Genomic DNA, 12,366 nt, shown 5'->3' on the forward strand with positions numbered 1-12,366 from the left:
TTTTTTTTTTTTTTTTTTTGAGATGGAGTCACTCTGTCATCCAGGCTGGAGTGCAGTGACATGATCTCAGCTCACTGCAGCCTCCATCCCCATCTCCCGGGTTCAAGCAATTCTCCTGCCTCAGCCTCTCAAGTAGCTGAGACTACAGGCGTGCGCCACCATGCCCGGCTAATTTTTGTATTTTTAGTAGAGACGGGGTTTCATCGTGTCAGCCAGGCTGGTCTTGAACTCCTGACTTCAAATTATCTGCCCATGGCCTCCCAAAGTGCTGAGATTTACAGGTGTGAACCACCATGCCCAGCCTTATTAATTCCTTATTAAAGAGATACCTGAAGAGCATCCTTATGTTATCAATGGCTTCCACTGATATCATCAGCAAGCAATTATTGAGCTGCTATTATATCTAATTGGGCTACTGGCTATAAGTAACTGTGAAACTTGATTTTAGCCTCAAGGAGTTTCCATCACTATATATGTTAAAGAAAGAAATGTAGAGCAGAGGAATTAAAATACTTGAGCCTGTTTTTCCTAAGAAGAAGGAATCTTTTATCTTATGTTAACATTTTAAAATATAGTCAGTCTCCCTATTGATGACCCTATGAGTTTATGTTTTTTCTCTTTTTTTAGTTTAGTGACTATTATATAAACATGAAACTAGTAACCTATTACACACAAACTTCTTTATATAATGATGGACACTCCAGGAGCTGAATAATGATACAAACATTTCCAGGCTTTAGAACATAGATCATATGTTCTATTGGCTGCAGAGAGATATTTTGCCTTTCGAGCTCTGGATTTTTATTTTTAATTCAACATTGTGTCACGCACCATCTGCCTACTACATTGTTGTAAGCACTGCAGATTTTTTTTTCTTGAGATGGAGTTTTGCTCTTGTTGCCCAGGCTGGAGTGCAATGGTGCAATCTCAGCTCATCGCAACCTCCGCCTCCCGTGTTCAAGCAATGCTCCTGCCTCAGCCTCCTGAGTAGTTGAGATTATAGGCATTTGCCACTACGCCCGGCTAATTTTGTATTTTGAGTAGAGATGGGGTTTCCCCATGTTGGTCAGGCTGGTCTTAAACTCCTGACCTTAGGTGATCTGCCCACCTCGGCCTCTCAAAGTGCTGGGATTACAGGCATGAGTCACCACGCCTGGCCAGCACTGCAGATTTTTAAAAATATAAGTATGTTCCCTGCCCTCAAGAAATCACAGCCTTCAGAAGGCTAATAAATAATAATAGTCTAAAGAAATTGGCAAAGACCAAACTTCATACCATTTTAGGGCCTTCTATTTCTTTCTCAGAGAATGGCCACATCATCTACTTAGCCATCCCAAGAATTACTGTAGACTCATTCCTCTCCTTTAATCCAAACATTTAAACAGAGTGCAAGCTCTATTAAGGCCACCTTTTTAATTTCTCTCGAAGCAATTTCTACTACAACGGCAATGTCTCAGATCTGCTTCTCCATCCACCCAGAATGGTACAATAATTCCTGTATTTATCATAATTGTTTTAGTAGGAAGGAACAGAAACCTAACTCAATATAGCCTAAGGAAACAATGGGGAAGGGAGAAAATTTTCTGAAAGGAAAGTTGGGTAGTCCATAAAACGAAAAGAATGACTGTGGAATCCAGTGCAATTAAGCACACAGTGACAAGTAACCAGGACTCTCTCCACCTGCTGTCTCTGTTTCAATGAGGACTATGGTGTTTTTCTGTCCTACTGCAATCAGTTTACCCAGGCATCAGGAAAGAAGGCTCTCCTGGGCTGCAGAGTCCTCTCTCACACCCTCCGAAATTAATGTCTACCCAGAACCTGTAAATGTAACCTTAATTTGAAATAGTGTCTTTGCAGATATAATCAAGTTAAGATGAGATCACACTAACTTAGCATGGGCCCTAATTCAATGACTGGTATCCTCCTAAGAAGAGGGAAATTTGGACAAAGACACATCCAAGAGGAAGATGGCCATGTGACAATGGAGGCAGATATTGGAGTGATGTATCTAGAAGCCAAGAAATGCCAGATTGAAGGGAACCCACCAAGCTGGAAGACACAAAGAAGAATCCTCTTCTGCAACCTTCAGAGCACCACCCTGCTGACACCTTCATTTTGAACTTCTAGCCTCCAGAACTGTGAGAGAATAAATTTCTATTTCAGAAGCCACCCAGTTTGTGGCATTTATTTCCCAATGTCATAGGAAAGGAATATAACAGCCAGAGGAAGACCTAGATTTTCATGATTTCAGTTTAGGAATCCTAAAAGAAAGAGATTGCTTCTGTCTTCCATATAAGCATATTTTAAAATCCTAACCTCAGAATTTGATGGACCTAACTGCAGTCACACACTGTTGCTTGGACAGATCAGAGCACCAAGGAATGGGACACCATCACTGCCCATGCCTAGGAAATGTGTGCCTCTCTCTGACTGCAGAGTCAGGAGTAGGGAACTGCGACTGGAAGTTTTCCCCAAAAAAAAACATCTGGAGTAGGAGAGGAGCAGTTACTAAGCCAAAAAGGGAAGGGTTCTGATGCCAAAACGGGGCAGGGACGCCGAGCAAACAAACTGACATCAACTATGGCCTCATAGGTTCTCTCTCCGCATCTTACCTTGTCCCCCTACTAGTCCACTGCCAAGGCTGTACTAGACTAGTCTTCCCCAAATGCATCTCTCACCATGTGGCCTCCTCAAAATCTGTTTTAAAACTTCCCTTTAATTTTTAGAGTAATAGATATCATCATCTTCTTGCTCCTTCCTGAAAGGTTCTTTCTACTTTCTCCACTTTGTTCATTCCTGCTCATCCTTTTTTTATTATTATACTTTAAGTTCTAGGGTACATGTGCACAACGTGCAGGCTTGTTACACAGGTATACAGTGTGCCATGTTGGTTTGCCGCACCCACTAACTCGTCATTTACATTAGGTATATCTCCTCATGCTATCCCTCTCCCTGCCCCCACCCCACGACAGGCCCCAGGGTGTGATGTTCCCCAAGAACTAGAAATGCCATTTGACCCAGCGATCCCATTACTGGGGTATATACCCAAAGGATTATAAATCATGCTACTACAGACACATGCACACTTATGTTTATTGTGGCACTATTCACAATAGCAAAGACTTGGCACCAACCCAAATGTTCATCAGTGACAGACTAGATAAAGAAAATGTGGCACATAAATAACACGGAATACTACGCAGCCATAAAGAAGGATGAGTTCATGTCCCTTGCAGGGACGTGGATGCAGCTGGAAATCGTCATTCTGAGCAAACTATCATAAGGACAGAAAACCAAACATCGCATATTCTCACTCATAGGTGGGAATTGAACAATGAGAACGGCTGTTCATCCTTTTAAGATTGTACTCAACTATCAATAGTAACTGCTTCTCTACTCATCACCTTGAAAGAGGAAAGATTCCCTTGGCCCCCTTGCGGGGCTGCGATGGGGGTGTGGCTCGCTTCTTCAGTGCCCCACTGCTCAAACCTCTAGGGGAGTATACAGACGGGCAGGCTGTGGGGCTCCGACCCCCACAGTGTCTAGGGGTGAATGTTTACAGCTCCTGAAGCCCCAGTGCACGTGTGTTACAGGGTGCTCTCTTAGTTTAGCGGTTAGTAAGCCCAATTAGACCCTCTGCCTTGTCACAAGGACAGAGGGTTTTCTGTATCCTGGGTTCTTGCCTTGGTGAACCGGAAGAATCGTATCACACGTGGGCTTAGAGGATGGGTGCAAAGTTTTACTGAGTGGAAGTAGTTCTCCCATGATGGGGAAGCCAGAACGGAAATGGTCTTCCCCTGGAGTTGGGCTCCTCGGCGGCCCCAGGTTCTCCTCTGACCGACCCGACCGAACTCCGCATCTTCTGCCGGTGGATGGCCTGTTGGCCTGCTGGTGCCTGCCCTGCTCTTCTGCCAGCAGACTCTCAAGGACCAGCCGCTTGCGTCTTCTTCGGCCGATGTGTTCCCCTCGACGTCTGGCTGCCTGTGTGTCTGCCCGCTAGGGTCTCGGGTTTTTATAGTACCAGGATGGGGACATGGCAGGCCAGGGTGGGCTTGGGAAATGCAACATTTGGGCAGGAAATGCCTGTCCTCACCTAGGTCTGTGGGGCTGGAGCCCTAGCCAGGGACCACGCCCTCCTCTACCCAGCACTTCGCTTCCCCCTTAGGTATCATTTAAAGGCACTGCGCTCTTCCTTTCCCAGTACTTCTGTATCAACCGCACCTTCTAGATTCATCTCTCCTCTGTAATACAAGAACAGGAATTATTAACTTCCAGGAGAAATCCCTTCAAACCTCAGTGTGCTTCTCCAATAATTGAAGGGTAGATTTCTGATTTCTTTTAGGAGGCCTGGGGGCCTCACAAGAACCACAGAAATACATCAAATGACTTATGGAAAAATTATCTTTCTCTAGTCATAAAATACTGTGTAATTCTGAAATCCCAGACTTGGCTATAAGTTAAAAATTTGGAAGCTAGGAAGACTTGTTATGCAGTAGATAAAATAAATGTTGCTATAAATCAAATAAATCAATTATTAATTCAAAAATGAATCGAAAGAGAAAATGAAGATACAATCTACAGATACGATTAGAGAATTATTGTGAAAAGTCTGAGTACTTCTTGGATACCTAATCTCATTCTAGGATCTGGAAATCCCATCTAGCTCATCCCATCAGCAGCATCATAAAATTCAGATCTGATAGGAAAAAGTAGCACATTAAGCTAGGATCATTGATTTATACTTCAGCACTTATTGTAATGCTCAATCTGGTAATATAGTAAATAATATAAGCTCTAGATTCAAACTAGTTTGGTTCAAATCTATGTTCTGCCATTACAATATGTGGCCCTGGTGAGCTTATTCAAACTCCTAAATGTTTCTCACCTGTAAAAGTGAGACGAAAATACTACCTCTTAATAGAACCCAAGTACTTAAAACAGTAGTTGACATATGGTAGGTGTTTGGTAAATCTTTGGATTACAGTCTCTCCAGTCTTTTAGCAGGACCATAAAGAATAAAGGAAAGCCAAGGGAGAAGATACAAAGAGCATGGGGCAGACCTCATGCAAGACAGGGGCTGGCAAAATAGTTAGTGAGAAGGAGGGCACAGATGCTGAACCTGGGCTCTGGAGGCATCCTTGTTTTAGCAGGGGCTGGCATTAATTGGAAGCAAGCTGAATGACAGAGGTCTCAGTTATTTATTCAGGGCCAGTCATTTCTCTTGTGATGGCCTTTCTCAAATTAGAAGTTCCTTTGGATAAGTCTGAAAGTAGAATTTCTACCTTCCGATTTTTCACTGTTTCTCCACTCTTCTGGTAGGAAGGGGAAACATTCAGTGATGCAATTCACAGATGCCCTAGAATCCAGCAAGAGAAAAAAGTTATTGCTGGGATGTGGCAATTCACCTCACTGCCCTACACAGAATGGTGTGAGGGACAACTAGTTGTGGCTTTAAAGAAATCACTTTTGAGTAGAATGTATATTTTTGTTGTATTTTTTTGTGGGTTTTTTTTTTTAGAACCCTCCACAGCAACATACGAGACCACGGAGTTAATGAAACCCAGAGAAATTCATCAATTAATCGTACTGTTTGTGAATTTGTATAAATAATAACAAAGATCTTCTTAAAATGTTTATTTCTCACTACCATAAAAGGTTGAACTGATATTTATATAATAAAAGAGGAAATATGAAGTACGTTTTTGGAAGGAAAAAAAACTGCCTTGTATCTGCAAATTATTTTTAAGGCATTGTGTGCTTGGGTACATGCCAAGGTAGGAGGTGCTGTTCGTATACTCTAAAGAGGACACAAGGTAGGGTTTGGTGCATCCCATGTGGTGGGTGACTCAGCTCATGGGTAAAATTTTATTCTGTGTAAGGTTTACTACTGACAAATGTTTTGTTTCTAGAAATGTGATTAGACTGGAGATTTATAAATTTTTTGGCTTTAAACTGTCAACAACATGGAAATTTAGAGAAATTGAACAAAATGAAACTTAAAAAAAAAGATTTGGATGTAAGTCACAAAAAAAAGTTTTAAATGACAGTTATGAAAACAAAACCACAAAAACTGTTAAGGGATGTCGTTTTAGACATGCTTAGTATATTAGTCAAGGTTCTCTAGAGAAATGGAACCCTGTGTGTGTGTGTGTGTGTGCTGTGTGTGCGTGTGTGTGTGTGTGGAGAGATCGATTGATTTTTAAGGAGTTGGCTCTTGCCATTGTAGGAGCCAGCAAGTTCAAACTCTACAGGGTAAGCCAGTAGACTGCAGCCTCAGGGGAGAGGTGATATTGCAGTTTGAATTTCAAGGCAGTCTGTTGGCCAAGTCCTCCTCCCTGGAAGAGGTCAGTCTTTTCCTCTTGAAGTCTTTAAGTGACTGAAAGGGGTTCACATACATTATAGAGGGCCAACTGCTTTACTCAGTCTGCTGATTTAAATGTTAATCTCGTGTAAAAGATACCTTCACAACAAGCTCCAGACCAGTGTTTGACCAAATATCTGGGTACTGTGGCCTAGCCGAGTTGACATAAAATTAACCATCACAGTTATTAGTCTTCCTTTCCCAATTCCCAAGGAAATGTCATCACTTTAACTAACTGGATACTACAGATACTAGCTAGGTTAGAGTTTCCTCTCTTTCTCTCTCTCTGAAATATATATATTTATATATGTATATGTGTATATATATTTTTATATATGTATATTTATATATATGTGTGTATATATATTTATATATTTATATTTATATATAATAACTTTTCAACTATAAATTTTGGGGTTTTTTGCACTCTCTTTTGTAAAAATAAGGCCCACAGCCCCAAATTCTCTGAATCCAGTATCACTAGATTTCAGACTCCATGTGTGCCTTAAGACGGAGAACCATGCCCCAGAGTCATCTCCCGAATGTTGCTGTGGATTTTTATTACTCAGTTACTTAAAATACAGTCAAAGGATGCAAATGGAATTTGACACTTTATTGCTCTTAACTCATACTGAACTTAATACATTCTGATGTGAAGCACAAATTAATGCAAAACAATATGTACTAAGACCACAGAATGGATTCGGTGAATTTAAAGTCATAGTCAATATAATATTAATGCCAAGGTGAGCAATACACTATATTTGCTTTTATATTGCCTACAATGTCTTGGATGGCACCAATACAAATTTTTAAATTGCCTTCCTAAAATTCGACTGGAGAATTCGCTCAAAATCTTTCATATTCCCAGAATATTTTACGTCAGCATCACCAAGCCCTACACTACTGGGTGCCAATGACTTCTCATGTTTGTCTGCATGCTGTGTCTATGCCCTTTTCACAAAGGATTTCAATCATTTGAGAAAGACAAGAAAAGAATGTAATTCATTATTCCCTGAATTACTGGAATGTGCATACTGTGCTAGGTCCTAGAACCCACTGATGGATAATAAACATTTTAAAACCTCTACCAGGATTTGGAGAAATAGGAACGTTTTTACACTGTTGGTGGCAGCGTAAATTAGTTCAAGCATTGTGGAAGACAGTGTGGCACTTCCTCAGGGATCTAGAACCAGAAATACCACTTGACCCAGCAATCCCATTACTGGGTATATGACCAAAGGATTATAAATCATTCTACTATAAAGACACGTGCACACGTATGTTTACTACAGCACTATTTACAATAGCAAAGACTTGGAACCAACCCAAATGCCCATCAACGACAGACTGGATAAAGAAAATGTGGCACATATACACTATGGAATATTATGCAGTCATAAAAAGAATGAGTTCATGTCCTTTGCAGGGACATGGATGAAGCTAGAAACCATCATTCTCAGCAGACTAACACGGCAACAGAAAACCAAACACCACATGTTCTCACTCATAAGTGGGAGTTGAACAATGAGAACACATGGACACAGGGAGGGGAACATCACACACCAGGGTCTGTCAGGGGGTGGAGAGCAAGGGGAGGGAGAGCATTAGGACAAAACTAATGGCAAAATGCAGGCTTAAAACCTTAGATGAATGGGTTTGATAGGTTTCAGCAATACACCATGGCACATGATACCTATGTAAACAAACCTGCACGTTCTGCACATGTATCCCAGAAGTTAAAGTAAAATTAAAAAAAGAAAAGAAAAACAAACAAACAAAAAACCCCTCTACCAGCCTGTAGGATACTGGGGAGAGAAAAGTCCTCCAGAGTTTACAAACTAATATAAAAAAAAAATAAGTATTTAATTATACTTTGGTGTGTGCTTTTCAGAAAATAGACAAGTACTTATCCTTAAATCTACCGGTTATCATGAGAGTGAGCCAAGGAGGAACTAGAGCATGGAGTGGAGGATCAGACAAAGCTTACCCAAGAAGTAAGATAAAGGCTGAGAAACTGAGGCTTGAGAAAACTTTAGGCAGGATAACAGTAAAAGAAGGAGCATCCCTGGGACAAAGAGCATAATGGTACAAAGGTCTTTACCTAAGAAGCAGCAGGACAAGTACCAGGAACAGAGAGAGTAGGAGTGAGATAGAGTGTGGCTGGACAAAACAGGGTTCCATCAAGCCAGGCCTCACTGGATCATCTTAACCTAAAAATGCAGCTGAAGCCTGAAAGAGCCATGCAAGCTGGAACATCTAAAAAAGCTTTTTCCCTCCATTCATTTAAGAGGTTTAAGTCATTTGGAAAAAAACATGTATCCTAAAATATCAATAAATTATATGCAACTTCTCTCCCTTTATACTGGAAGTCCTAGCTCTATAGATATAATCTAAGTATCTGTGCTTAAATCATTGAAAGCATATTTATAAAACACTATTTCTAGAAAACTAAATATTCTCTCTTAACTATAGTATAAGTTTGTGGCTATTACCTCTAGCAAATTTTGAGAAACGTAGGAAGAAGGTCATAGAAGCTTTCAAATGCAACAAAACGCATTTCAACAAAATACTAAAGTTTGAGTAAAATACAAGACAGAAAAAATTTAATCATACTAATGGAGTCAATAATGAATTTTCTGCCATGATAGCTGAAAGCACACTTTAGTCTAAAATAAAGAACATTACTTTTTTTCCACTTATTGAAGTTTATTAGGTATAAAGAAATGAATCTGCAGAGATAATCATAATTCAATAAAAAATGCAAGTGAAACACGGGAGGAATGGCAGACTGTAGTGTCAGTGAGAATTTGTGAGGGATGTTAGGAATACTGCAACCCAGATGCCTCTGTACATGAATTTATGGGTACAGGGCTAAACCACATTGCTGTCAGAGGGAACTTAGTACACTGAACATCTGCTTGAATGGTAGCAAATTCAGTGATGTATCTTTAGAAAAGCTATGAAGCCAGATTCCCAAGCCATCTCCCTAATTGTGGTTTTTGCTTTTTGCTCATTTCTTCCCTCTATCATTGAGAATCAAGGAGCCCTATTATCTAAATACAAGTGATTACTCTCTATTCCCTGGGATGTGAATGTCTTCATTTTTCTATGTTGAGACTAAGAACTGCACCATATAAATCAACATATGCATTGAAATTCTGAAACTAGAAGTGGGGAGTAGGGGTTAGTTTCTCACCAGAAAATGACCTCCAAGGTCTCTCTTTGAGTCTTAAGATGCTAGGACATGATCCATTTGTTGTACATCTATCATAAACAAGGGCTAAGGTCAAGGCTGCAATAACAAGAAGCACTGTTCTAGGTCAGACACTAAAATGTTTGGGGTGGGGGGTGGAATGTGTTCTCAGCATCTTAACAGCTGATAAAATTCAACATATGTCTTATGAGTGAATAATAATACTGAAAGGAAAATTAATTTTAAAACTCAAAATGGAATTGGGACAGGGTGGGGAAAACCCCACTTGGGAGACAAAAAGTCAACCCCAACTGTCAGGAAACCATAAATTAGCAAAGGAGAGAGAGAAACAAGTTACTTTTTTACTATGAAAAGAAGTTAAATAGCTACATTTCCTTCAAATCAGGAACAGATTTGAGCAGTTATAATTTGCCAGGATGAGTGGGCCACCTAAATTACCTAGTTGGATAAGGGTCATTTGATCAGATTAACTAACATTGCATTAACTCCATGTAATTCTCCAACCAAAACAAATCAACTCAGAATTTTTCAGTGGTCTTAGCTGACGACAGTATTGTTTGTCTTTAACATACTACTTCTTTGGCACTTGAAAATGTAACCAACAACAAAAAAAGTAAAATAAAAAGCACATTTTCTGTAGCATTTTAAAAATACAAAAGATCTTTTAAAGGCCTTGGATATTCTAAAATAAGTACCAATACATCTGGAAAGAAAGAAAAAAAAAAAAAAAAAAAACACCATAAAAAAAGTCAGAGCAGTAGCCCAGAAGAATACAGAAAAAAAAAAAAAAAAAAAAAAAAAAAAAAAAAAAAAAAAAAAAAAAAAAACTATTAGAATTAATAAATGAATTAGGCAAAGTTGTAGGGTACAAGATTAACATGCAAAAATCAGGTGTGCTTCTATACACCAACAATGAACAAAAAAGGAAAATTAAAACAATTCTATTTACAAAGTACAGTGATTACAATCACAAGTTTTGAAGACAGGCTTCTTGAGTTCAAGGCCCAACTGCCACCACTGATTTTTCGATGGCTTTGCTGCCACTCATGGTACCTACACGCTACCACACAAGCCAATGGAGAGTCACCAAATTGTCATATAAAAACTGACAGGATTATATGTAAGAAAGCCCACCCTGGCAGCAGTACCAAAAGTGAAGAGGAAGAGGGCTGGACTGGAATAGGGGAGAGACAATGAAATGTGTCCATACAAGCATTTTCATTCTAGTGAGATGATTTCTTTAAGTGTCATAGGTTTGCATGCAACGTCAAATATTGTAATATTTTTTAAAAATAAATTCTGTCCTCATTAATTCCTCTCATTGCTAACATATACACTATCCAAAAACTCATCCCATTCCTTCATTTAGCATGGCCAAACTACATGTAGAGATACTAAAAGAATTCACTGAGTAGATACTTATTATTCCAATTAATCATATACATGAAAGAGGTCAGGGACCCTGTGCTATGCACCTACAACTTTTAAAATTATTTAGAATTTCATGAAAAAAGTAGAATATTACAGAGATGCAAGTAGACATACAAATTAGTAGAACGGAATTGAAGTCCAAAAATAAGCCCAAATACATACAGCATCTCATATTAGTGAAGAAAACATAAAATACATGATGTGGTGACAATGAATCATGATCTGGACAAAGATAAAGTTGAATCCAAGAGAATTACAAATTTAAATATAGAAAAATCAAACCATAAAATTACTAAAGCAAACATGGACAAAATGCCTCTGTAACTTTGTACAGAGGAAGGCCTTTCTAACCAGCTATCAAAATTCAAAAGCCATAAGAGATTGACAAATTTATTATACAAAAAATTTTAAAACTTCTACTGAATACTTTCAGTGAAGCCAAAAAATAAGTAACAAACTGGGGGAAGAAATTGTGACTCACATCACAGACAAAAACCTAATAGAAACAACCACTAGGAATTCAGGGCAAACAGACCCACATCCTTAAACCTGTGCAAAGATACTCAACATCACTCAAACTAAATTTAAACCCAAAATTGCACTAATATACCACTTCTTATGTACAAGAGGTCAAAAGACTATCATTTGATAACATACTTTGTTGGTAAAGCTGAGAAAGAAGAACTTTCTTCTTTGCTGATTGACATGTACAGTGCCCTATGGAAAGCCACTTGGCCATCACTATCAAACCTCAAAGTACGTGATCCCTCCACCTATGCAATCTCAATTCTAGGAACTTATCCTACAGATAAACTTCCCACATGCTGGATGACATACATGTAGGTTGGCGCAAAAGTAATGGCAAAAACTGCAATTACATTTGCACCAACCTAATATGATGCTATTCACTATTTGCAGAAGCAAAAAAATGGAAAATAACTGAAATCTATCCAAGACTGATTATATAAACAATGATATTCACTTATCTCTTATCTCTAGATATGAATAAGGGAAGATGTCTATAACACATTGTTAACAAAAGCAAGTTGTGTAACAAATGGATGAAATATGGATATATATTAATCTTTGTTTTTATTTGTATATTTCTAAGATACATACAAATTTAATACAAGAAGATGGGGCAAGTGTACAAAATGAACTTTATCAAAACAAGAGTGAGACTTTTCAATGCTACCTCTTTAATATTTATTTTAAAAGCCATATGAAAATGTCATCTGTTCAAAAAAGTTTAAATTCTAAAGTGTCAATGGATAAATAAAATAATTGCCAAATTTTCTTAAAATTAAAATACTTGGCATAAAATGGAGAACTGAGACCTTAAAATTAAGCTATAGAA

The sequence above is a fragment of the Rhinopithecus bieti genome, unplaced genomic scaffold (assembly GCF_001698545.2).
Source record: "Rhinopithecus bieti isolate Rb0 unplaced genomic scaffold, ASM169854v2 scaffold_15769, whole genome shotgun sequence".
Classification (NCBI taxonomy): domain Eukaryota; kingdom Metazoa; phylum Chordata; class Mammalia; order Primates; family Cercopithecidae; genus Rhinopithecus; species Rhinopithecus bieti.